General features: G+C 34.9%; 1 long non-coding RNA gene across 1 annotated transcript in view; it reads right to left on the bottom strand.

Moving 5' to 3' along the window:
- Nucleotides 1-25,959, bottom strand: part of LOC105731479 (uncharacterized) — a 65,457-nt gene that overhangs the window by 15,635 nt on the left and 23,863 nt on the right. The window contains exon 2 of the long non-coding RNA XR_001110745.1: nucleotides 3,079-3,140. This is a non-coding gene — a long non-coding RNA (uncharacterized LOC105731479). The remainder of the gene's footprint in view (nucleotides 1-3,078; nucleotides 3,141-25,959) is intronic.

Here is a 25,959-nt window from a genome sequence, read left to right as displayed (position 1 = left end):
TTCATTGCTATGACAATGACCATGAAAACAGAAAAAGATTTGTAAATTCTGACATAAGAAAGAATTGGCTCTACAGATTAAGACGTAACTTTATGTCAAATCAAAGATTTTTTGCTGTGGTAATAAAGGTATAAAATGTTACTATTAAAATCCTTAATTTATAATCAATTATAAAGAAAAAATTACTTTAAACTATTTTTAAATAGGCTGTAAACAAATGATACTTAAGGATATGTCCATCATGCTTAAGTAGTGACAAATGTCATTGACCTGGATATGCCATTGATTTTCACAATGAAGTTGGGGCACCTTGACAACAACCTGCAATTGAATTTCTTTTCTGATCAGTGCCACAGTCAAATTGATCTGGCTCTGCTAATGATTACCAACATTTTCAACATATCTTCCAGATTTTCGTGTACTCTTTGGCAGAAAAAGAGCTTGAAGATTTTCCCTTTAAACCATTGAAATTTTGGAATTTCTATTCAATATCTTGTCAGTTCACTCTCATCTCTGACACCACCAATCTCTTTCCAGCTCAGGATATTTCTCCAAATATCTAGCTCTTACTTCTAAGCCAGAATTACAACAGAAATCCTCATGTTTCCTTAAGCCAACAATAAAGAATATGGATTATTAGGTATTAATTAATTTTATTATAATGGTAAATATATTTGAAATTTTGAACTAATTTTTAAATTATAATGTGAGCTTATTTAAGTCCTAAAAATTAATCTCCTTGCATTATATTATCTCTGTGATAGTTAAGAGTCAGAGTGGCTTTGGGGTATTTTTTTCTATCCTCATCATCATGTCCCCTTTTAAACCAGTTCCAGATTTCCACTTTACTTACCTCTTCTACTGAAAGTGCTGTCTAGAGTTACCTACACATGCAATTTAAGACAAGGCACTATCATCCTCCTTCCTTGATGTTTGAAATCTTTGGAAACATGAGATTGAATGCTAGTTTTCCCTCTAGTTTCAATTTCCTACATAATAAATAATATATCCATCAAGAAAAAAGTTTTAAAATATTGCAAATGTACTCTGGGTGAGATACTGATCTAGACTCAAGGCAAGTAATTTCTGTAGTCTAATGGAGGTGGAGTGGGGTGGTGGTGTATTTCTTCATCATGGTGGTATTACAGAATTATCCAAGGTGCTGATTTAAACTGACCCATGGAAGTGCACACACTCTGGGTTGGAGTCAGAAAATCTGTATTTGTAACTTCCTCCACTGGTGCTTATATACCCAATGACATTTAAGAACCATTGCATGTTTACCTCATGTGTAAGGGCATGAGTTCTGGATTCAATTCAGTGTGAGTGGTTCCTACTGGGTAGGTGGTTTTCCTTACTTCAGGGATATATGGATTCATGTTCCTCCCATTTGTGATCTCTGTATCCCTGGAGGCTCTAGACTCCCCTGCCTTCAGATGGTGGATAGGGAGAAGGATAATGATGAATGCAGACCTACTTGTTAAAAACCTTGGCCTGGAAGTAAGACTCTTCACTTCTGCTCACAGTCTATTGGCAAGATGTAATCTCATGGCCATTCTTGATGGCATAAGAGCCTGGAAGATGCAGTCTTTGTCTAGACAGCCTTTTTTTTTTTTTTTTTTTTTTTTGTAGCAACAACTATACTCTCTGGAAGGTAAAACCCAACTATTTTGTGTATTTTTTATCTCCAACACAGTAGTCATTTTAATGGCCTCGACTTGGCAGCAATTTCTTAGATATAACATGTATAAGCAGCAACAGAAAAAATAGATTCATGAGATAGACAATAAATTCCCTTGTAATAATTAATTTTAGGGATCATCTTGACTGGGTTAAGGGCTATGCAGATAGCTAGTACAGAATTTTTTCTGTGTATGTCTGTGAGCACGTTTACAGAAGAGATTGATATTTGAACCAGTGGACTAAGTAAAGAAGATCTCTGCCCTCACCCAGTGTGAGGGGCTGATCCAATTGGTCGAAGTACCAGATAGAACAAAAAAGGCAAAGAAAAGCAAATTCATTCTCTCTTCTGGAGCTGGGAAATCCACTTTGTTCCTGCTCTTGGAAATCAGAGCTCCAGATTCTTGGGCCTTTGGACTTCAGAACATACACCAGCATCTCCCCACCCGCCTGATTCTCAGGCTTTCAGCCTCAGACTGAGCTACACCACTGGCTTCCTGGTGCTCCAGCTTAAGGATGGCACATCAGGGGACTTATAAGGATGTGAGAAAGCTTCCATAATTAATCACTCTTTGATACCTATATTTATATCTCTCTGTATCTATATACTCCTGCTGCTGGTTCTATCTCTCTGGAGAGCTCTGTTTTTCTGGTTCTATTTTTCTGAAGAACCCTAACTAGTATCACTCTGAATGACTGCTGTATGATCAAGTGATACAGCACAAGAAACTAATATTCATGTCACCAGACAGTAGCACAATATTGTTTCGATGTTAAAGTAGCTTCTATTAATATATTTATTTAACAGTTTTTTAGGTATTAATATAACTAACCAGCTATTAGTACATTTCTAATTCCAAAAGTAGTGCAAGTACCTTTCCAGGAATATTTTTCCATAGCATAATATGATAGTACATAGATTCTTTATCCATAGTACTTATTTTCGAAAAGAAGATGAACACAAAGTCTCAAAGGCTTGAATCTTGTCACAGTGAAAGCAAAACAAACGATCTATCATAGAATTTACGAAAGGAATTTTGCACAAGGAAATAGACTCATTTTTGACCTTGAGAAACCCATAGGCTGCTCAAGACACAGAAATAATTGTTGTACTTTCCTAAAGATAATTAATAGGATTAAACCTTTTTGTTTTCATTATCTTATTGGAAACAAAAGAGCCAAATATATTCCACTTAATGAGAATTTTTCTTCCAGGCATGGAACACCTGGTCTGAACTATGGGAAGATATGCTATTCAGAGATGTTAGAAACCATCCTCATCTGAGATACATTAAAAAAAATATATCAGGGAATAATAAGACATGCAAATTGACTAACATCAGAGTGTACTTTTTTATTTAGTGGATGATCAGAACCATTAAGTTAAACTAAATTTACCTTAGAATGTTATATATATGGAGGCAGAATGAACCCTCAACCTCAAAGTCTTCACAAAAGGCCTGTTAAAACAAGAAAAATACATTAAAGCAAAAGTAAAGTTTTAAACATTCAATACAAAAACACTCATTGGGCTGTCATGTTACCACAGCCAACCCTAGGAATTTTGGTTAGTAGGTATCCATTAAAATAACAACAGTGACAATCACAAGACAAATGGCATTAATTGAGTGCTTTGTTTCTTATTTTCTAGATATTATTCTATGTGAAACTCTTATGTTTTCTTCTAAGAACTTTACAATTTTATTTCTAATGTTAGGTCTTTGGTCTACATTATGGTTAGTTTTCGTATATCACGTAAGGTAAGATTTCATTCTTTTGCATGTGGAACACAAAGTCTCATTTATCCAAGCAGGAGTCGTACAAGGGAGTTATTTATCTTGGACCAGTTTCTCCAGAGGAGAACCTGAGGTGAGGATTTGTGTTAAAGCATTTCATTAAGGTACTGCCCTGAGAGAAGCCAGGAAGGGCATGGGGAAAGTAGAACAGGGAAGGGAAAAGGGCAAGCAGGATAGTTTCTCGTGATGTTCTAGCCCTGGCCTCATTCTTCGGGAGAACTTTGGAGGGCAAATTACAACTTGGATCATGCCCCCATAAGGTAGAGGCTTCCATATCCCTATGGGGTAATGTAACTCCCAGACACTTTCAGCTTTCTGCTCAGGCAGGAAAAATGGTTCTAGCGACTCAAGGGAAGTCTTCCAAAGGGAGATTCAGATGCAGGCTGTTTGAAGAAAATGCCATAGGAGCTGGGGAAAAGAGAACCCATGAAAAAAATCTGAGGGAATATGGACCGAGCCCCAGTGTGTTCACGTCTGTTTCACTCACTTTAGTTAACAGATTAAAAAAAAATAGAAGCTAGAAGAGTGGAATAACTTTCCCGAGTTGACATGATTAATAAATAGGAAAGTCAATAATGAGTCTAGATCTAGACTCCAAATCTTGTGCTTTGGAGAGTTATTGGACATGTGGGAAGAATATGGTAGGTGGACTGTGGCAGAGATGAGCAGTTCAAATGGGATAAGCACATACTCATCATTGGGACATCATTAAGAGTCCTTCCTCCCACACCCTCCAAAAGCCTGCTGTGGGATGATAAAGACATGAATTGGAAGAGGCATGAGAATAAAGGGAGTGGTAATATTTTAAATGTCTATGTTCTTTCAAAATGGTGCTGAGACAATGGATACCCACATGACAATAGCGACTCAAGGGAAGTCTTCCAAAGGGAGATTCAAACAACAATAACAAAAAGAAGTTGGATCCATGACTTCACACTATGTATAAAAATGAACTCAAAATGGTCAAAGACTTAAATGTAAGCACTGAAACTATAAAATCCTTAGAAAAACGCATAGGGGTAAAATATTTGTAGCCTTGAATTTGGTAATGGTTTCTTAGATATGACATGTACAAGCAGCAAAAGAAAACACAGATTCATTAGATTTCATCAAATTAAACCTCTTATGCTTCAAAGGATACTACCAAGAAATAAAAAAGACATCTCAACAAATGAGAGAAAATAACTTGCATCTAGAATATACATTTATATATGAATATAAATACAAAATAATTACAATTCATTAATGAAAACACAACAAATTGCAAATAAAAACTACCTTTAAAAAAAGTGTCTGTGATATGGTTTGGCTGTGTCCCCACCAAAATCTCATCTTGAATTATAATCCCCATAATCTCCGTGTGTCAAGGGTGGGATGAGGTGGAGGTAATTGGATCATGGGGTCAGTTTCCTCCATGCTGCTTTTGTGATAATGAGTGAGTCTCATGAGATATGACGGTTTTATAAGTGTCTGGCATTTCCCCTGCTTACACTGACTGTCCTGCCACCCTGTGAATAAATTGTTTCTATCTCCTTTGCCTTCTGCCATGATTGTAAGTTTCTTGAGGCCTCCCCAGCAATGAGGAACTGTGAGTCAATTAAACCTCTTTTCTTTATATAAATTACCCAATCTCAGGTATTTCTACATAGCAATGTGAGAATGGATTAATACAGTCTGAATGAACATTTCTTCAAAGATGATAAAAAAATGACCCATGCACATATAAAAATATGCTCAAGATCATTAAGTATCAGAGAAATGTAAGTCAAAGCCATGAGATACCACTTCATATTCTCTAGAATGGCTTTAATAGAAAATACGTATAGATAATAACAAGAGTTAGAAAGGATGTGGAAATATCAGACTCCTCAACCACTGCTGGTAGCAATGTAAAATGGTGCAGCTACTGTCTGTTTGTTTTGACCCAGCCATTCTACTTCCAAGTATATATTCAAGGGAAATTGAAGACAGATGACCAAACAAAAACCTGTACACAAATGTTCATAGAAGCAATACTGGGGACAGGCATGGTGACTCAAGCCTGTAATCCCAGCACTTTGGGAGGCCGAGGTGGGCGGATCACGAGGCCAAGAGATCGAGACCGTCCTGGCCAACATGGTGAAACCCCGTCTCTACTAAAAAATACAAAAATTAGCTGGATGTGGTGGCGTGCGCCTGTAGTCCCAGCTACTCGGGAGGCTGAGGCAGGAGAACTGCTTGAACCTGGGAGGCAGAGGTTGCAGTGAGCCGAGATCGCGCCACTGCACTCCAGCCTGGCGCCTGGTGACAAAGCAAGACTCTGTCTCAAAAAAAAAAAAAAAAAAAAAAAGCTGTGTTAATAACCAAGTGTCACTGACGGATGAAAAGATAAAACTGAGAATGTCCATAAATTGAATATTATTAAGCTACAAAAATGAAGTCCTGACACATGCTACAACATGGATGGACCTTGTAAACATGCTCAGTGAAAGAAGCCAGTTGTAAAGATCACATATAATAGGATTCCATTTATATGAAATATATGGAATAGGTGAATCTACAGAGGAAGTAAATTGGTGCTTGCTTTGGACTGGGGGAAGGGGAAGAGTGGCCAATGGCAACCAAAGAGCAATATGTTTCTTTGGAGGGTGATAAAACACATTCTAAAACTGATTGTGGTGATTGCTGTACAATGCTGTGAATGCTAAAAACCTTAAATTATACACTCTAAATGAGTGAGTTGTATGTTACATGGATTATATATCGATAAAATTGCAAAATAAAAAACCCTTCTATGCCCTAATACTAATTGAAATAATACTGTTGGGTAAACGTTCAGCCTGAAATTTGCAAAGCAAAGGAAATTTATACAGGGCCATGCTGGCAGGGGTTTTTATGGTCATCTCTGCTACTTCACAGTTTCAAGTGTGAACTTTCTAAACAAAGCTGGTATTGCGTTATAGAAATGCTCATTGAGAACAGTTACCGAACAACAGCAGTTTCAGTGCAGACCCTCCTTCATCCATGATAATTTCATGTGCTGCCCACTTTGTGGGACAAAGTGAATCCTAGAAGCTGATTATTTGAGAGTTTGTTGGCCCTCTCTGTTTCTGCAACCAATGGATGGATTGGAAGCAATCAGGGGGCCTTGTCTGAGTTGCTCTTAGAGTTGTGTGAGACCCAGTGTGCGTAGCTCCCGCAGTGGCCTCCAGATTGAAGGCGATTTCTTGCAAAATCAGCAGGGTGGGCAGCTGAAGAGTGTGCGAATATTGTGCATTTGTAAATATTTGAGCACATCTGCTTAGCTCCCTCCCAAAAAAACCACTGGGAAAACCCGCTTTGCATTGTGCCATGCAATGCTGTTACCCTGATCTAATTGTCAAATCTGTTGAGTGTTTTCCTCCTGCACACAAAAATTAAACATTGCTCTCCTCATTCATGATTAATTTAGCTGCAGTGCTGCACTGTGTCACACTGCATTTTTAAAAATAATTGTTAAATTCTACCTCATAATCAGAGCAGTTTTAATTAACTTTTTGTCAGTTAATCTTTTTACTTCATACATTTTCCATGTCTAGTGTGTATACGGTGCGTCTCTGCCCAGGGATTTGCAGCCCCTCGGTATGAATGTTTAAGCTCTGTCAGTGCTGATGGGTGTGCCATGTGCCTGTGCAGAGAGGAGGCCTCCTAGGCTCATTCTGCTCAGCTTTCTTAAGGCTAGTTGGTCATGTCATTTACATTAACAAGCTCCTCCACAGTGAACTTATTTACAGGCTTCAAAGTTCAGGCTTTCTTTTCTCTTTCTCCTAGAATGTGTGTCCTGTGTCTAGGAGAGAGATGACACACAACAGAAGTAAAAAAGGTGGACATACAGGGCAAGGGGAATGAGATCCAACTGGAATGTAGAACAATCCTCAACTCTTGCCTGCAGAGCTAGCCTGTACTCAGCATACTTCCTTCAGCATTTCTGACCTTGGCAAGATTACCGAAGTCACATTTTCACATATTTGAACTTTTTCTTTTTTTGCATAGTTCATCCACCAACTCAATGCACTCTATCTACTTACAGCTTTACTCATTCACATCTTTTACTTCTCAAATAATGTTTCTCATGTGTATGTAACAAAGGAAATCCAATGCCATATTAAATTGTACACGTCCGTGTTCTTTTCTTTCTCACAAGTTGCCTGTGTTTAAAAGCAATAATGTGTAGCTTCTCTAAAAGTTTTAAAATGGTCACATCTGTCTAATAGTGCCACTACTCCTGCTACTTCTAGCAAAAGCAGCCACTTTTGGGTATTTATAGGACATATTTTTCAGGATATCACATCAGTTTTCCAGTGTTAAAAAGCATAAGATTGAGGAAGTAGGAACTGATAATTCCCTATTTTAGAATCTGATGCTAAAATGCTGAGAGATTAAATAAACACACCAGATGCTCAAATTACCAGTTAAGTTATTTAAACACAGTGTGGCCCAAACCCTAGAAAAGGGAATACATTCACTCCATGAACACTTGTGCTGAGGTGTTGCCATATTACATTTGTTAATTAACCTGTTCTATCTAGAATTTATCTTAAGGATTAAATTCTATCCAAATAAAAATTGTGCCAAAGAGGTTCCTACTAAAGAATTATGTTAGAAAATACCTCTAAAATAAACTGCTTTTTTAAATAAAATGTTTTGACTTCTGAAAGATTAACAGTGTGTGGGCTTCAGAGTCTGTATTAGAATCTTAAATATGTCATTTACAAAGTAAGTGGACAGGCAAGTAGCTTTACCCACCTGAGTTCTCTTTTCCTCATCTGTAAAATGGCAATAATACTATTTCCTGTCATCATACAGCTTTTCTAATGATAGAAAGACATGATTCTAATATACTTAGCAGAGTGTATGTTCTCAATGAACTGGTGATGATGTGATGGCTTGCCCTTTTCTCTGTGCCTGATAGCAGTGCATCTATATCACTTTGTATACAGAGCACAGTGGGCCCAAGTACCTGTCATAGCATTCTTCATGGTCTACCCCGTCACCTCTCCCAGGAGGAAGCTCCACCCTGTGAGCTTGAGCTCCTGGAGAGTTTCACATCATGTTTAACTTGTGTCTCCTCTAGTCCTAACACAACATCTGTATTACATGAGTCTTCAAAAGATCATTCCTAAATCTCAATTGAATCCTCTTTTTTGTTCTTTTACTCAGTCAACAATATTTAGAACACTCTACTGCTGAAAGATTAATAAGGCTTGCTTTCTGTCCTCAAATCCTTCAGAATTGAGTGAGGAGAGAACTGTATGGAAACAGGTAATTAAAGAACTTCATGGAATACGATTGTTTGGCTTCCTGGAGCTAGGAAAGGCTTTACTGAAAAAAGACATGTATCTGGGCCTTGAACAAGCAAAGGTTTTACCCGGATTGAGTCTGAGGGTAGATCATTTAAGACAATCTGAGTAGAGTATGTATGCTAAGGGGCAGAATCATGAAACAAAGAATGTTCAGGAAATTGTGGGCATGGTGTGTGATTAGATCCTAGTACACAGGAAGATCAACACCAAAAGTTCATAGCAAATATCACACTCTCATGCTATGAGCCCATTCCTATCATCTATAAATGCTAAAAGTCTACAGAATCCTTGGACTTGGGTGAACTGTCAACTGTGGTGATTGCACAAGACAGGGAGGTGAGAAGAATACAAACTATGTGCAAAAGTTCTTGGTGAATGCCTTATAGGTAGTTAGAATAAGAAGTAGTAAGAACAGAAATGGAGTGAATTTAAAGAGTTAGCAGTGACCAAGACTGGCTATGGAACAGCCCAGATATAACTCTGTCATTTGTTATACATTTAAAAATCTCATTTGTATTTCCCTTACTTAATCCTTGTGTTGTGTGTATGTGGTTGGAAATGAACTTTAATTCTGTGCTGTATTTTGTGCCTTTTAAGAATTCTTATTTCTTCTTTGTATTCAAGTACAAATTAGAATGGTTCTAATCCAGTTCTGATTTGTCAAGTATGATGGGAGCATAGATGTCAGAGCAATGTGTCCAAATTTACTTTATTTTTGAAATTCCATAAGTATGTTTAGAATTATTCCCCAATGGTATTATTTTTCTACCTAGGACTGTTGTATAATTCCACTCACAATTTGTGGGTCTTCATGTAAATTGTGCTGAGGTAGTGACCTTATTAATACAAAATTCTTGAATCGATATATTTTTATTTATAATAATTTCTAAATTTATAATTTAAAGTATATATTAAAATAGGCTAAAATAAAACTATCACACCCATTAAATCAATACTCAGGAACACATGAATTTCCAGAAATTTTTCCTGGTGATAAGAGCATTTATTTCCTGTTGTTAGAGACAGTAAAAAACATGTTAAAGACTTACTTTTCAAATTCAATTTCAAATAAGTATAACTACGCTATGAAATATCAAATAATTTTGAAATTATATTTGTAACAAAAATACAAGACCAGTAAATTTTAGACTGTTAAATTTGTACAGTATTTTGGCATGAACATTCTTCAGATTTCAGGTAATATAAAGACAAACACAGATAAAGTAGAGTTCACTGATATTTATTGTTTATTGTATGCAAGCATTCATACAGAGCCCCTTTAAAATCTATTTTTCAATGTTAGAACTCTATAACCTAACTTAGTTTAAATTTTCTAAGCTTACCAAAAAAATCATTTCATTATAATTAAAAAATGAATAAAATTTTGCTAGGTTTGTGGAAGACTTTGGATCATGGACATATGTGATTTGCCTACAAACTCAATAAAATTATTAATTACTAAGAAGGGCTCCCTGAGGACAACCTTTTAGGACTGAAAGCCCATGATGTTAAAATGTATTTTGTAATTGGGTATTTCCAAACTAATATCAAATAGCAAATCTTTAATTAGTGTGCATAAAATTAAAATTTACTTAGAGAGAATTAAACTGGAATTTGAAGTTCTCATAGTAAACCAATATGAAGTGAAGAAATTCAATTTCACAGCCTCTTTTCTTTCATAACATATATTAACTTTTATTTTTCATTGTTATTTCGCATAGCACATTGTTTTAAAGCAAACTTTGTAAAGAATCGTAAATATGTGTAACTATCTTTTTCATAAAGTGCTTCAGAGTGAAGAGATCTCAGTTTAGAATCTGAGTCTTATACATTCAAAATGGCTGAGTTTGGGGCAGTAAATGACACTTTTAATATGTCCTAAACTTCAGAATGTAACCCCCCTTTACACTGCAAATATGGATAGCAATGAAAAAATGCCAGATTTCCAAAACAAAGAACAAAAAATCCACTTCTTTTAGTATTGACTAAAAGCGTGTGAGCCATTACTATCTAAAAGTGTCAGCTGAGATTAGAACAGTCAACAAAAATAAAGCAGCTATTGTAAGGATATAAATGAATTTTGGAATCAACAGTAAATAAATAAATACATAAAATCTTGTGCTGCCTTAGCTTGTGCTTCACTGAAGATACAGTCTGCAGAATTTTTATTGGCACTCTGCCATACTTATTTTCATTTATCTGCCTCAAAGCACCATTTCAAAAAGTGCAAAAGCATGTTGTTGATAAAGTAGATTGTTTATAGCTGAATTGAAAATTTCAGAGCAACACGTATTGTATAAAGTGGGGGAGGAAGGTCCGGGAAGACTGCAGCTGCTGCTTTTTGAAACCTATGACAACATCACTGTTAGAAATGGGAAGATGTGTTATTTTGCCCTACAAAATTTAATAAGGAAATTTTTATAAACTGTATTAAGTGACAAGTATTACCAACAGCCATAAAGTCTGCTGAGTTTTTATTTACTGAAATGCTTTCCTAGCACATTGTTCCCATATTGCAGTCTCCTTTATAGTGTTGTGTTTTGTAATGTACTCAGCTACTCAGGGGTGATTTCAGTGATAGTAAATCCTGGGCCTGTGAGTCCCCATGTGTACCATAGTAATTTTAATACTTCTACAGTTAAGTACTGTCGGGTATAAATTTCAGCACCAACTTTAGTTGCTTCAGTGTGTTTTTTTCCTTTGACTGTTTTTGCAAAAGCACATTCAATAAATATGAAGAAAAGCGCTTAAACAAATGACATAAAGAAGTGAGGTGGTACCTTTTCTTTATTTATATGGCTAAATACCATAGCTGATACAGTTTATGTATTCCATTCAATGTGTAACTATTTTTACATATTGAATGTTATTATGTTATGTTAACTATTTTTTAAATGAAAACACTAATTTTTCTAAACCGAGTTCCTCAGACCACTGGGAAATGTTACTAGTATTTCTGGAAAAAAAATTTTTTTCTGTGATATAGAAATGTTACTTAGTATTTCTGGAAAAAGAATTTTGTGTGGTCAGTTGTGTTTAATAAGAAGTACTGAGTTAAACAAAGTTGGATTTCTTTTTTGATTTTTTAGTATTTTATATGCAACATGTAATGTTAATCTCTAAGAAGATGTATTATCTCCCAACATAAGCATCCTTTTTTTTTCTTTTAACAAACTTATTTAGCAGTTGTTGAACACTGGTGTTCTATATCACATTGCAAGACATGCTGGTTTAGAAGGATGTAATACATTTAGTACACTGAGATTGAAGCAAAGCTCTTGCATCTAAACTTTCAGTGTTTAGGGAGATCAATGCCGAGCATAGAACACTTTGTAAAACCTTACTATTTGTGGAATAAATTAATAAATTCTAGAATGAAGGCTATCTGCTAATAAATGAATACCTGACAAGCCAGCTGGTACACACTCTGCTGCTGAAGCCAGTGGCTTTGTATTAATCTTGAGGATTCTGTTGAATTATCCTCTCATCCAAATTGTTTGCTGGAAAACTGATTGTTTTGCATTTGTGATCTACCTTTTTCTCCTTCCATTCTAGGATCGCTTAGAATTGCTTTTAACATTTTTCTTAGAATTTACTCTTAGAATTAGATCTTAGCTCTTAGAAGCTCTTTGTCTTTGATGTTCTTCAATTTTACTATCATATGTCTAATCTATGACCCTTTGAATCCTGAAGTCCTTCTTTTCTGTTTTATTATGTGATTTTTTCATCATAATTTATTCAAATATTTTAAATCTTTTTTCTACTATTTTCTTCTGAGTCCTTTATTATTTGTTTGTGGATAATGTTACATCTAGTCTCCTTATCGTTTAGTTTTTAAATTGCTCCTCTTTTTTTTCCCCAGTGTTTTCTAATTCAACCTTACTTTTTCAGTAAATGAATTTTTCTTTTCACTGTGTCCACTCTGATTAGAGTTTCTAGATAAAATACTGAGCATCCAGTTAAATTTGAATTTTGGATATGAAAAAATTTTAGTATAAGTATGTCCTGCTTTGCCTCTTATATCATCTTGGACATATTTATACTGAAAAGGATGTAGTTATCTAAAACTCAAATTTTACTGGGAAGTCTCTATTTTTATTTGCTAACTGTTTCCTCTGTTTCTACATACTAAACTCCAGGGCATTTTTTTGTTTTTGTTTTTATTTTTTCTTTCATGATCAGTAAAATTATCTCGAAAAATACTGGTTTTTTGTTTGTTTGTTTTTTGGTGGCAATAGTATTCTCCTGTCCTAGGAATGAACAGATATAAATAATTAATATCAACTTTTAAGGAAAACTTTAATAGATATCCCTAATGTGTTGAAAATAGAATGAAGAGTACCTTGGATCGACTAAGCATTAGTCTATTCAAAAATACAGCAAATTGATTTTAAAACTTTTCAGGACTACTGTCTGTATGATATAGGATATTGTCAACTGCTATAATAATGGATTCCCAAATGCATAATGCCTCAAAAACTAGGATTTTTAGCAGCCATACTGTTGGTTTCTTCCACACCTTTGTTTTATGTTCACCCTGGTTACCCCCATCCTGGTCAGCCAGAAAAGGAGCCAACCATGGAAGAACATGCATAGAAGTGTTCTAGTGCATGCAACCTGAGAGTGATACCCCTCAAGTCTACTTACATCCTGTTTGTTGGAATTCAGTCACACAGCCATGCCTAACTGCAAGGAAGCCTGCAAAATGTAGCCAGCTCTTACCAGGAAGAAAAAGAGAAGACAGACTTTAGTGTGTAGTTAGAATTTGCTGTCACACAGTCATGCTCACATGCTCAAATGGTTATGCTAAAGAAGTATGAAAGCAACTTCGTGGATAATGGTTACAGCATATTTTACCTTCCTGGAATTTATAATTGGAATTTTTTTCATTTATAATTATTTGTTGATGTGATTGAATAACACAGGTGCCTCTAGGAGAAAATAAAATAAAATAAAATATTTTGACATTAAATTGACATTTCTCTATTCTAGGAATGAACAGACTACTCTACTCTAATATTTAACAGATTAGTTATTGAGATAGATATTTAAGGTGGTTTGGGAAAGACAAGGTGGTTATATGTAGAATATGGGTAAACCATTCAACAAAGCAGAGTGAGGAAGCCTGCCAAGGTATGCGAGTACCTCTTTAGCAGATGAATCGGAAATTTCTGTTTGCAGAGCTGTCAACATAGCCCTTCTCCTAAATACTAATTGCTTAACAAACAAGATATTAAGATCTTTAAAATAAGTGTTTCTTTGTCCTATATGTGTATTTATAAACATAGAACGGAAATCTCTACATGCAAAATATTTAGAGTTAGATGGTGTTGTAGGTAATTAGTGAGAAAGGCTGTATGTTTTCTCATCCACCTGCTGGTAGAAGCAGATGGTAGTTTATTTCTGCCCATGTGACCTACAGATTCTTCAGGTTTACCACAATACTATGACTATGGCAATATCATTGTTTCTTTCCCAGGTATGGTTAAATCTCTGGTGTCTATAAATAATTTGCTTTCCTTCTTTGCTTCACTAACCTTCTGAGAAGAAATGCAATGATATAGACCTTGCCATGTGAAAAAAAATTAAGTAATGCTTTTAGAAACATATTTTCCCCCAACAGTTGTAATTTTTGATAGAAAAAAAATGCTACGATTTTCAATATTACAATGAGAAGGAACCCCTTGGGGTATACATCCTGTTTGATTTTAGCAAAACACAAAACAAAACAAACATAATAAAATGCAGTGCTGTGAACAGTCAACCCACAGCCTTCTCTAAGCATGAACACCCTTCTCTAAGCATTGCATCATGCCTAGATACTTAGCTCTTCATTCTTTTACAACAAAAGAATGCATACTTTATAATTTTATTAGCTTCTTAAAGAAAACTAGATACATTGTGTTCATTCAGCACATTTCATTTGAGTATAGTAAGTCCAAATAGAGTTAATTTTTACTTCTTTCCTTTAATTACCCTTACCTAGTTCTAAAAATGTACATTAAAAGATAAAATGAAAAAGTCCAAAGGACATTTTATGCAACATCTGCTTAATTTTAATACTCAAAGGTGTTAATGAAACTAATAAGACAAAAAATAATTCATAAAAAAATGCTAGATTATGGTTGTAAAATCAGTACCTGATAGTCTTTTCTCCTTGGAAAAAAACCCATTACAGTAGGAGATACAAACATTTGAAGCCTGCTACATCTCAGATAATTGTCTAGTTGTTATTAGAGTGACTTGTCTTTTCTTAAAAGCCTATTCTAGGTGATTTTTCTTGTTAACCCTCAGCATCATTTACTGTTAGTTTGTTTTAAGCTTTGCCAAGGCTCTCGAGTGAAGTCTTCTGAAGAGTTTATTTACATGTGGTGGGCAGGACTTGAAATGTTTTTTCACTAAGCTCTTCCTGATGCCTACAAATGTGGTTATTTTCAAATCACTCTTTTTGGACATTTTAAATGAGCTTATATATATGTATTTTTAAATAATGCATTGATGGTCAAGGCTTTTGGTTTCCTTCCTTTCATTGCATTAAAAGCAGTGCAATTAGCTGAAAAGGTAAATAAATTAAAAAATTTTAGTCTTCAATACTGGGTGTATTGAAGACCCCATGAATGACTCTCACAGGGCCATGACTCCCCTCTATTCAAGACCATGGACATATCCACTCATTGTAACAAGTCTGTGCTTCTTCTTGGGATGGCAATATCTTGTCTCTTTTTCCCCAAGGGCTATTTGTAAGCTTAAAAAGAGTGACGTAGAAATATTATAGAAAAATTACTGTGAACAAAAGCAAAACGTTATTATTAAAATTAAGTGGCAGGTTAGTTAAGTGTACACTAAATGCTTTGAAGAGTTGAAGCTTCTCTATCAAAATGTGCTCCTGGGATTAGCAACACAGGCATCACCTGGGAGCTTGCTAAACACTCAGGATCCTACCCCAGATTTACAGAATTGGATTTGCATTTTAGCAGGTGTTTAATATGCACATTAAATTTTAAAAAAGCAACTGTTACACTAAAAAGCAGACTTGAGAATTCTGTATGGTGATCTCAGTTCTGCAGATAAGGAATCTGAGGCTCAGAGAGGCTAACTTGTGCTACTTGAGAATTTAAGCTCAGGTCTGTTTGAAGCTCATATTCGCACATTTCTACCACACTTCACTGCTTTCAGTGTACTGTAGTCCGTTTCTAAAGACAAGTGCAAAATTGTCACTATTTTTTTCCACCATTTTCACTAGGTTTTGACTATGCTGACAACATTCTCCAAAAGGACTAACACAAATTCTGATGACAGTGAAGTCATGCATTGCTGAGGAAGACCAAGTTTGGTGGGAAGATCAATAGCATGGATTTTTGTGGCTTTGCACAGTTCTATTTTTGAGTGCTTGGAGGATCTTATTTATTAGAGCGTGTTTGCAGAAACTGTCAGTAAACATCTTTTCTTTGTTAATATTTAACCCACCAACTCTTTCAAGCTTCCATCTTTTCCAGCCTTACAGTCCCACATGCTTTTTAATCCACTAATAGCACCAAACTGTCTCCATGGTGCAATAAAAGTCTTCTGTTTTATGACTTCCTTGAATTACTACCCTAACTTATAATTTGCCAGATTTGTTTTTGCCTTCAAATCCCTTACTTCATTGTAGCCACATGAAAAATGTTACACCCTGTACATTTTTCTCCCCAAAGTCTAATGCTTATTTTTAATATACTAATAGTTCTTGCCCAGAATAATTTAGTCTTGCTGTCATCCAGAATGTTTTATTCACCATTCAAAAAAACTCTTAGAAAGTTTCTCTATAAAATATTGGAAAATATTTGAAGTAACTCCGATGACTATTGAAATTGAGTATACTTTAATTAGCTAACATAATTGACAAAAATTCACGAAGAGTTTAGGGAAATAAGAAAAAATCAGATTGACCATTTAGATGCTTTCTAGACTTACTTTTTAATGCTAACATGTTTCCAGGGGATTTGTGGGCTGAGTTTCTGGAAGCCAAGGACATTTCTTTTTTGAGCGGCAACCATAAATACCTTGATTTTTATCTGAAACAAGTGAAAAGTGTGATTTCAGTTGGAGATAATTTTATTTTCATTGTATTTATTTAAGTGCCAGAAGGTGGGGACGGGTTTAGTTTATAGCTTCCTGTCCTAAGAAAGGGGAGATAAACTTGTAAAAACAAAAAGTATGCAAGCATCAGTCTTCTCTCTTTTATCACAGCTCCACGGGTTGACACCAGTCTTTTGTGTGTGTGTGTGTGTGTGTGTGTGTGTGTGTGTGTGTAGTAAAGGACTAAGCAGAAGGAAAGGACAGTGCAGACTTGACAGTGATGGGCACTTCTCCCACTCACCATAGACTGAAATTTATATAATAACTAAAGCACTTCCCAGTGGATCTATGTGTCTAGGACATCTTGGCCTGTGAATCAGAATCTGATTAATACCTTTACATAGTCCTTCTCTTGCATTGGCAACAATGCAGACTCTTCCAAAGTAGAAGAGCTGAGCTGGTAGTGAGTTGTTTTCAAGCATGTATCACTTAGCTTAGAACTTTGTCCAGGATGCTAGGGGACTATGCCAATTTGTACACAATTGAACCAAACACAAATGCTCTCGGGATTTCTAACTAAGAAGGTTCAGAGCATGTAAGGCAGTGAATAGACAGGGCAGGGTTAAGTACTCTTCACCACATGTAGAGCAGCTGAGTTAGGCTATTGAACATAACAATGTACAGATTGAATTGCTGGAGAAAATGGTGTTTTTGGCCTCTTAGCTGGATATACCAATCAGGAAATACTGAGAAAAATTGTCTCTTCTCACATCCATTATATTTCTGAAATAGTAAAGAAGACATAAAATACATTGATTTAGGAACAGAATTCTGTTGACTGGCAACTGATATAATTTCAGTAGAAACCTTTTTATTTTAGTTTATTTTATTAAATACTGATCATGCAACTTGCTTAGTTGCTGGTATGTAGCAAATTCTCAAAAAATATAAGCTATTTTATTATAAACAATAGTGATACAAATTTAGAATTTTTCAACATAAAATTGATCCCAATTATTGAGGAAAATATTGTCACAGACTTTTAAATGATGAATCACAATTATTTGATGGAAAATACAGTGTGGTTTTTAAATGGAAATATAATAATGCTTTAAGAATATTTTGTTTGTATTGTAACATTTGAGATTTGTTAAACATATTCAATTGAGTTAGCATTATAATTTTATTCTTTCCAGGAAAATATAAAAGTATAAAATGAAACCTAGACTTTTGCTTCAAGATGAATTAGATTGTTAGAAGAACACTTCCACTGAATACTCCCAGAAGATCTCTTTAAAGGAGAGGTTATAAAGCATCAAAGACTTGAGTAGACAAGATGACAGAGAGAAGGAAAGAACAGAGAAGTGATCTTAATATTCAGCTTTGCTTTTACGTTGGAGGTGCTTGCTAATTAGCAGGTACGGACAGGTATACCCTCAAAGGGCTATATCCTACTTGTGAGGGAAAAATAAAAGTTTTGCAAAGACCAAAACTGGGATTCAAAGCTGAGCATAATGTCAGGTTGAATTAAAGTGATATTCCTGACAGAAGCAAAAGTAAATCCTCTCTGGAGATAGATCACATTGCCTAGATCCTCAAACAATCTCTATAATTTTTTGTACAAAATATCCTGTAGTCAAGTAAAAATTAAAATGTACTAAGAGACAAGATGAAATGACCAGAAATTAAGAGAAAAATAAACACTCAAAACAATCCACTAGAAGTCTAGATATCGTAGTTACTAGAGGTAAATGTTAAAATAACTATAAAGTATTTAAAAATAGTAAGATAAAAATTGTATTAGATAATTTTTATTATAAAAAGGAATCAAATGAATATACTCTTCCCAAACCACTAAATAACTAAATTTAGAAACCTCATAAATGCTTTTAATAATGGGGCAGATAAGCTTAAGGAAAGATGAATGCATGAGAAGAGAGGTCAGTAAGATATATTGAGAGTGAAGCATGGGGAAAAATATGCTCATTCCGGGAAAGAATGTAAGAAACACTGATGAGATTAAAAAAAAAACAAAACACTCAGGTATGACATATGTGCAATTAGCGTCCTAGAAGGAGAAAAGGAAGAGAAAGAAGTAACACTATTTGAAGAGGTAACAGCTGAAATAAAAGGCATAAAGAAAGAAATTTAATAAATGCTATAAACCCCAACCCGTTTGCATATAATAAAAACCGTATCTACAAAATTATAATAAAACTACTAAAAACCAAACACAAAGAGTAAATCTTAAAAGTAGCTGGATAAAAAGGACAGATGAGAATTTCATGTACTAGAAACCTAAAAGTAAATTTTTATTTTTTTCCCCGTTATCCTCAGCTCTGGACTTGAGGTATCTTTCAACTTAGACGTCAGCTCCAGAGGGAACACCAGGACATTTGCTCTAGTTTTAGCTTGAGGTGCAGAAAAGAAGACTCCTAAACCTTGGAGTATAAATAAATCCCCTGGGAGTTTTTTTTTCTTTATTCTACTCTCTTGTGTAGCTATGATGGTGGCAGTAGTGACAGTGGCAGCAGAGGGGGCCTGCAGCACCTGAAACTCTGATCAGAGAAGGCGTGACCCTAGGAGGATGGGGAGAATGCCTATTGCCTTTTTTTTTCTCCTCCTCCCTTTTCACCACTTAGCTCTGGAAACAGATACAGTCAAGGCAGAGTGGAGTAGCTGTTGCTCCAGCCTTCCTGATGGACAACGGAAAAGGAGAACCTCAGGAAACTGGAAAGTACAGGGAAATTACAGAGAGGGAGGAGTTTAGAAAAATGACTGCACATGAACTCCTGGGCTGATTCCTAAGCTGCCCATTCACAGATCTAACCCTAAGCGAAATATAATGGGTTTTGAGAAAACATTGGCTATACCTCTTAGGTTCCAGGCAATCCAATGGTTAGCACACATCAAAAACTAAACTGACATTTTGTAATTTAAATAATAGGCTAGTAAAAATTTGTGGCCTAAACCCAATTGAGTTGATTGCCTACCAAAGGATAAATATCAACAGTTTCCATAGGACTTTAGAAAGATCCAGATTCCCATAATCACATATTGAAAATAACTTGGATACATTCCAAAATTACACCACATACAAAGAACCAGGAGAATCTCAACTCACATGAGAAGAGGATCAACAGTTATCAATGCAGAGATAAAGAAAAATTGTAAATGTTAGATAAAGACTTTAAAGCAACTATTAATAAAGTGTTCCAAGAAGAGCTAATACTCTTGGAATGAATGAAAATATAGATGGTCTTAGCAAAGAAGATATAAAAAAGAACCATACAGAACTTTTAAAACAGCAACATAATAACATAATAATAATAAAACAAAACCTTACTGAATGAGCCCAAAAGCAGAATGGAAATGGTGGAGAGAGCCAGTGAACATGAAATAGATGATTGTGAACGACAGAGAATAAAGACAAAACAACAAAAGATCTAACATTTTTATCAAAGCAGCCTCAGAGGGAGAGGAAAAGGAGTACAGTACAGAAAACTAATTTGAAGAATACTGCATCCCACAACTACAGAATACAAAATTAAGCAAGTTTAAAATATTAAAATAATGCAAAATATTACTTGCATTATCCTGCAATGGATTTATATTGTTAACCATTGCAGGATTATAACAGGGGAAGCCCTAAATGCTTAAACAATACACTAAAATAAGCAGTGGGTTCACGAGGAAATCTCAAGGACAATTTGAGAATATTTTGAACTGGCATCTACAGCCATACCACCCTGAACGTTCCCAATCTCGTCTAAAAATATTTTGAACTGAATAAAAATGAAAATACAACATATTGAATGTTGTGTATGCAATTAAAACGGTGTGTAGAAGGGAATTTATAGCATTAAATGTTTAGAGCATTACATTTATAGCATTAAATTTGAGAAGAAAATCTCAAATCTATGTTTCCAACCTTAATAAACTAAAAAAAGTAGCAAATATAAACCCAAAGCAAACATAAGACAGGAAATAATACAGATAAAAACAAAAATTCATAAATTAAAATAGAAAAACACTAGAGAAAATCAAAATCAAAAGCTGATTCTTTGAATAAATAAAATTAATAAATCGCTAGTAAAACTGACAAAAAAACAGAGAAGACACAAATTATAATATCAGGAATATTACTACATACACTAGAGATATAAGGATAAAAAAGAATTTTTATGAAAGACTCTATAGACATAAATTCAACAGCTTAGATCAAGTGACTCAACTTCTTGGAAACCACAAACTACATGCCAAATAGTCCTATAACTATAAAGAAATAGGATCTTTAGTTCAAATGCTTTCAAAAGTTATAGAGATTCAAAATTCTTTGTAATCTTGGATACGAAAATTTTCAATGAAGTATTAGCAAATAAAACCCAGTATATATGTGTATGTACACATTCATAGACAAATATCACATAAGAAATGAATGCAAGGGTGATGAATGCAAGACTGGTATATTGGTGGTTACCAGAGGCCAGGAAGAATGATGGGAAGGAGAAATGAGGAGAGGTTGATTAGTGTATAGAAATATACACTTAGACAGAAGAAATAAGACCTGATTCTTGACAGATAAGTTGGGTGGATATAGTTAACATTAATTCATCATACATTTCAAAATAGACAAAAGAGAATAATTTGAATGTTCCTAGTGCAAAGAAAAGATAAATGTTTAAGTGATAAATATTCCAGTTACCCTTATTTGATTTTATGAATCTATCAAATTATCTCATGTACCCTGGACATATGTACCTCTAATATGTATCAATAAAAATAAATAAATATGTAAATATTTAAAATTAATGCAATCCACCATATTAATAGTCTAACAAAGAAAAAAACACATAATTTTATTAGTTGACAGAAAATAAACGACAAAATTCAAAATGTGCACATTGATTTTTAATAAACATACACAGGTAATTTAATGGAGAAAAGATAGCCTTTTAACAAATGTTATTGTAAAATTGGACATTTATATTTATATATATATTTATATGACTTAAACTTCACATTTATGCAAATTAACACAAAGGAGATCAAGAGCTAAAGATAAAATATAAAACTATAAAATTTTAGAAGAAAATATAGAAGAAATTTTTTGTAACTTGGGGTTAGGAAGTGTGTTCTTAGATATGATACCAAAACCATGATACTTTAAAAAAAATTGGTAAATTGAAATTTATCACAATTTTCAAAAATGCTTTGCTAACTAACAGGAGAATGAAAATACTAACAGGAGAATGAAAAGAGAAGCTACAGACTGAGAGGAAATATTTGCAAAGTACATATCCAACAAAGCACTTGCAACCAAAATATTTTAAAAACTCTCGAACTCAACAATAAGGAACAACCCAATTAAAAATCAGCAAAATAGAAACTTTACCAAAAAAGATCTATGAATGACAAATAAATTTTAAAAAGATAAAATAATTTGCAATTAAAACCATTATGAGATACTACTATGAATCTATTAAAATGGCTAAAATTAAAAATCTATTTACACTAAATGCTCACACGAATGTGGAGCAAGTGAAATTTTCATGCACTGCTGACAGAGATACAAAATGGGGCAGCTACTCTAAAAAAATTTTTTTAATGTTAAACATATTTTTATCTATATGAACCAAAATCGTACTTTTAGTAATTACCCAACTTACAGCCACAAAAAAATTTGTTCACAAATATTTATATGGCTATATTCATAATCACCCAAAACTGGAAATAATCCAAACGTAGTTCAATGGGTGAATAAAACAAAAACTAAAGTACATCCATACAATAAATATTATTTAGCAATACAAAGGAATGGATTATTGATATGCCCAACAACTTGGATTGCTCTCAAAGACATGATCCAGAGTAAAAAGAACCAGTCTCAAGAAGGTACATACTGTATAATTCCATTTAAATAACATTCCCCAAAGGTAAAACTACAGGGTTAGAGAACAAATCAGTGGTAAGAATGTGGAAAAACTAGAAATCTCATATACTACTGATTGAAGTATACAAATCTGAAAAACCCTTTAATAAATACTAGAGCTAGTCCTTTGATACAACAATTGTACTCTTAAATACATACCTACAGAAATGTACACATACATACAGCAAAAAAGGGATGTGTGTGTGTGTGTGTGTGTGTGTGTGTGTCTAGAAGCACAGTTCATAAGAGCCAAACTCTAGAAAAAAATAAAATGCCAATTAATAGTGATATAGATAAATTAGGATGTATTCATGTTAGAGAAAACTGAATGAAAAGAGCCAGATACAATACATACTGCACGAATTCATTTATGTAACGATTAAAAAGTCAAAAATAATCTGTAGTATGAGATGTCAGGACAGTAGTTTCCCTTGGGGAGGAGTGGAAAAAGTGTTGACTTGGAAGTGGTACAAGTCTAGTTGGCTCCTAGTTATATTTTATTTTATTTTTATAAAATTTTATTTATTTTTTTTTGGCTTTCTTTTTCTTTTTTTTTTTTTATTGTATTTTAGGTTTTGGGGTACATGTGAAGAATATGCAAAATTGTTGCATAGGTATACATGTGGCAGTGTGATTTGCTGCCTTCCTCCCCTTCACCTATATCTGGCATTTCTCCCCATGGTATCTTTCCCCACCTCCCCACCCCACGCTGTCCCTCCCCTATTTCCCCCCAACAGACCCCAGTGTGTAGCTCTCCCCTGCCTGTGTCCATGTGTTCTCTTTGTTCAACACCCGCCTATGAGTGAGAACATGCAGTGTTTGATTTTCTGTTCTTGTGTCAGTTTGCTGAGAATGATGGTTTCCAGGTTCATCCATGTCCCTACAAAGGACACAAACTCATTGTTTTTGATAGCTGCATAATATTCCATGGTGTATATGTGCCACATTTTCCCTGTCCAGTCTATCATTGATGGGCATTTGGGTTGGTTCTAGGTCTTTGCTATTGTAAACTGTGCTGCAATGAACATTCGTGTGCATGTGTCCTTATAGTAGAATGATTTATAATCCTTTGGATATATACCCAGTAATGGGATTGCTGGGTCAAATGGAATTTCTATTTCTAGGTCCTTGAGGAATCGCCACACTGTCTTCCACAATGGTTGAACTAGTTTACACTTCCACCAACAGTGTAAAAGTGTTCCTGTTTCTCCACATCCTCTCCAGCATCTGTTGTCTCCAGATTTTTTAATGATCGCCATTCTAACTGGCATGAGATGGCATCTCAATGTTGTTTTGATTTGCATTTCTCTAATGACCAGTGATGATGAGCATTTTTTCATATGTTTGTTGGTCTCATGTATGTCTTCTTTTGTAAAGTATCTGTTCATATCTTTTGCCCATTTTTGAATGGGCTTGTTTGTTTTTTTCTTGTAAATCTGTTTTAGTTCATTGTAAATTCTGGATATCAGCCCATTGTCAGATGGGTAAACTGCAAAAATTTTTTCCCATTCTGTTGGTTGCCGATTCACTCTAATGACTGTTTCTTTTGCTGTGCAGAAGCTGTGGAGTTTGATTAGGTCCCATTTGTCTATTTTGGCTTTTGTTGCCAATGCTTTTGGGGTTTTGGTCATGAAGTCCTTGTCTACACCTATGTCCTGAATGGTTTTGCCCAAATTTTCTTCTAGGGTTTTTATGGTGTTAGGTCTTATGTTTAAGTCTTTAATCCATCTGGAGTTAATTTTAGTGTAAGGTGTCAGGAAGGGGTCCAGTTTCTGCTTTCTGCATATGGCTAGCCAGTTTTCTCAACACCATTTATTAAACAGGGAATCCTTTCCCCATTGCTTGTTTTTGTCAGGTTTGTCAAAGATCAGATGGTTGTAGATAAGTTGTGCTGCCTCCGAGGCCTCTATTCTGTTCCATTGGTCTATATCTCTGTTTTGGTACCAGTACCATGCTGTTTTGATTACTGTAGCCTTGTAGTATAGTTTGAAGTCCGGTAGTGTGATGCCTCCCACTTTGTTCTTTTTGCTTAGAATTGACTTGGCTATGTGGGCTCTCTTTTGGTTCCATATGAAGTTTAAGGTGGTTTTTTCCAGTTCTGTGAAGAAGGTCATTGGTAGCTTGATGGGGATAGCATTGAATCTGTAAATTACTTTGGGCAGTATGGCCATTTTCATGATACTGATTCTTCCTAACCATGAACATGGAATGTTTCTCCATCTGTTTGTGTCCTCTCTTATTTCATTGAGCAGTGGTTTGTAGTTCTCCTTGAAGAGGTCCTTGACGTTCCTTGTCAGTTGTATTCCTAGGTATTTTATTCTCTTTGTAGCAATTGTGAACGGCAGTTCGTTTTTGATTTGGCTTTCTTTAAGTCTGTTATTGGTGTATAGGAATGCTTGTGATTTTTGCACATTGATTTTGTATCCTGAGACTTTGCTGAAGTTGCTTATCAGTTTCAGATTTTGGGCTGAGATGATGGCATCTTCTAGATATACAATCATGTCATCTGCAAATAGAGACAATTTGACTTCCTCCTTTCCTATTTGAATACCCTTTATTTCTTTTTCTTGCCTGATTGCTCTGGCTAGAACTTCCAGTACTATATTGAATAGGAGTGGTGAGCAGCATTCTTGTCTAGTGCCAGATTTCAAAGGGAATGCTTCCAGTTTTTGCCCATTCAGTATGATATTGGCTGATGGTTTGTCGTAAATAGCTTTTATTATTTTGAGATACATTCCGTCAATACCTAGTTTATTGAGGGTTTTTAGCATAAAGGGCTGTTGAATTTTGTCAAAGGCCTTCTCTGCATCAATTGAGATAATCATATGGTTTTTGTCTTTGGTTCTGTTTATGTGGTGAATTACATTTATAGACTTGCATATGGTGAACCAACCTTGCATCCCCGGGATGAATCCTACTTGATCGTGGTGGATAAGCTTTTTGATGTGCTGTTGCAATCGGCTTGCCAGTATTTTATTGAAGATTTTTGCATCTATGTTCATCATGGATATTGGCCTGAAGTTTTCTTTTCCTGTTGAGTCTCTGCTGGGTTTTGGTATCAGGTTGATGTTGGTCTCATAAAATGATTTGGGAAGGATTCCCTCTTTTTGGATTATTTGGAATAGTTTCAGAAGGAATGGTACCAGCTCCTCTTTGTATGTCTGGTAGAATT

This window comes from Aotus nancymaae, unplaced genomic scaffold (genome assembly GCF_030222135.1).
Source record: "Aotus nancymaae isolate 86718 unplaced genomic scaffold, 86718_ANA_hifiasm-v0.15.2.pri h1tg000008l, whole genome shotgun sequence".
Taxonomy (NCBI): Eukaryota; Metazoa; Chordata; class Mammalia; order Primates; family Aotidae; genus Aotus; species Aotus nancymaae.
The sequence above is the reverse complement of the archived record's forward strand: the minus strand, read 5'-3'. Positions and strand labels throughout refer to the sequence as shown.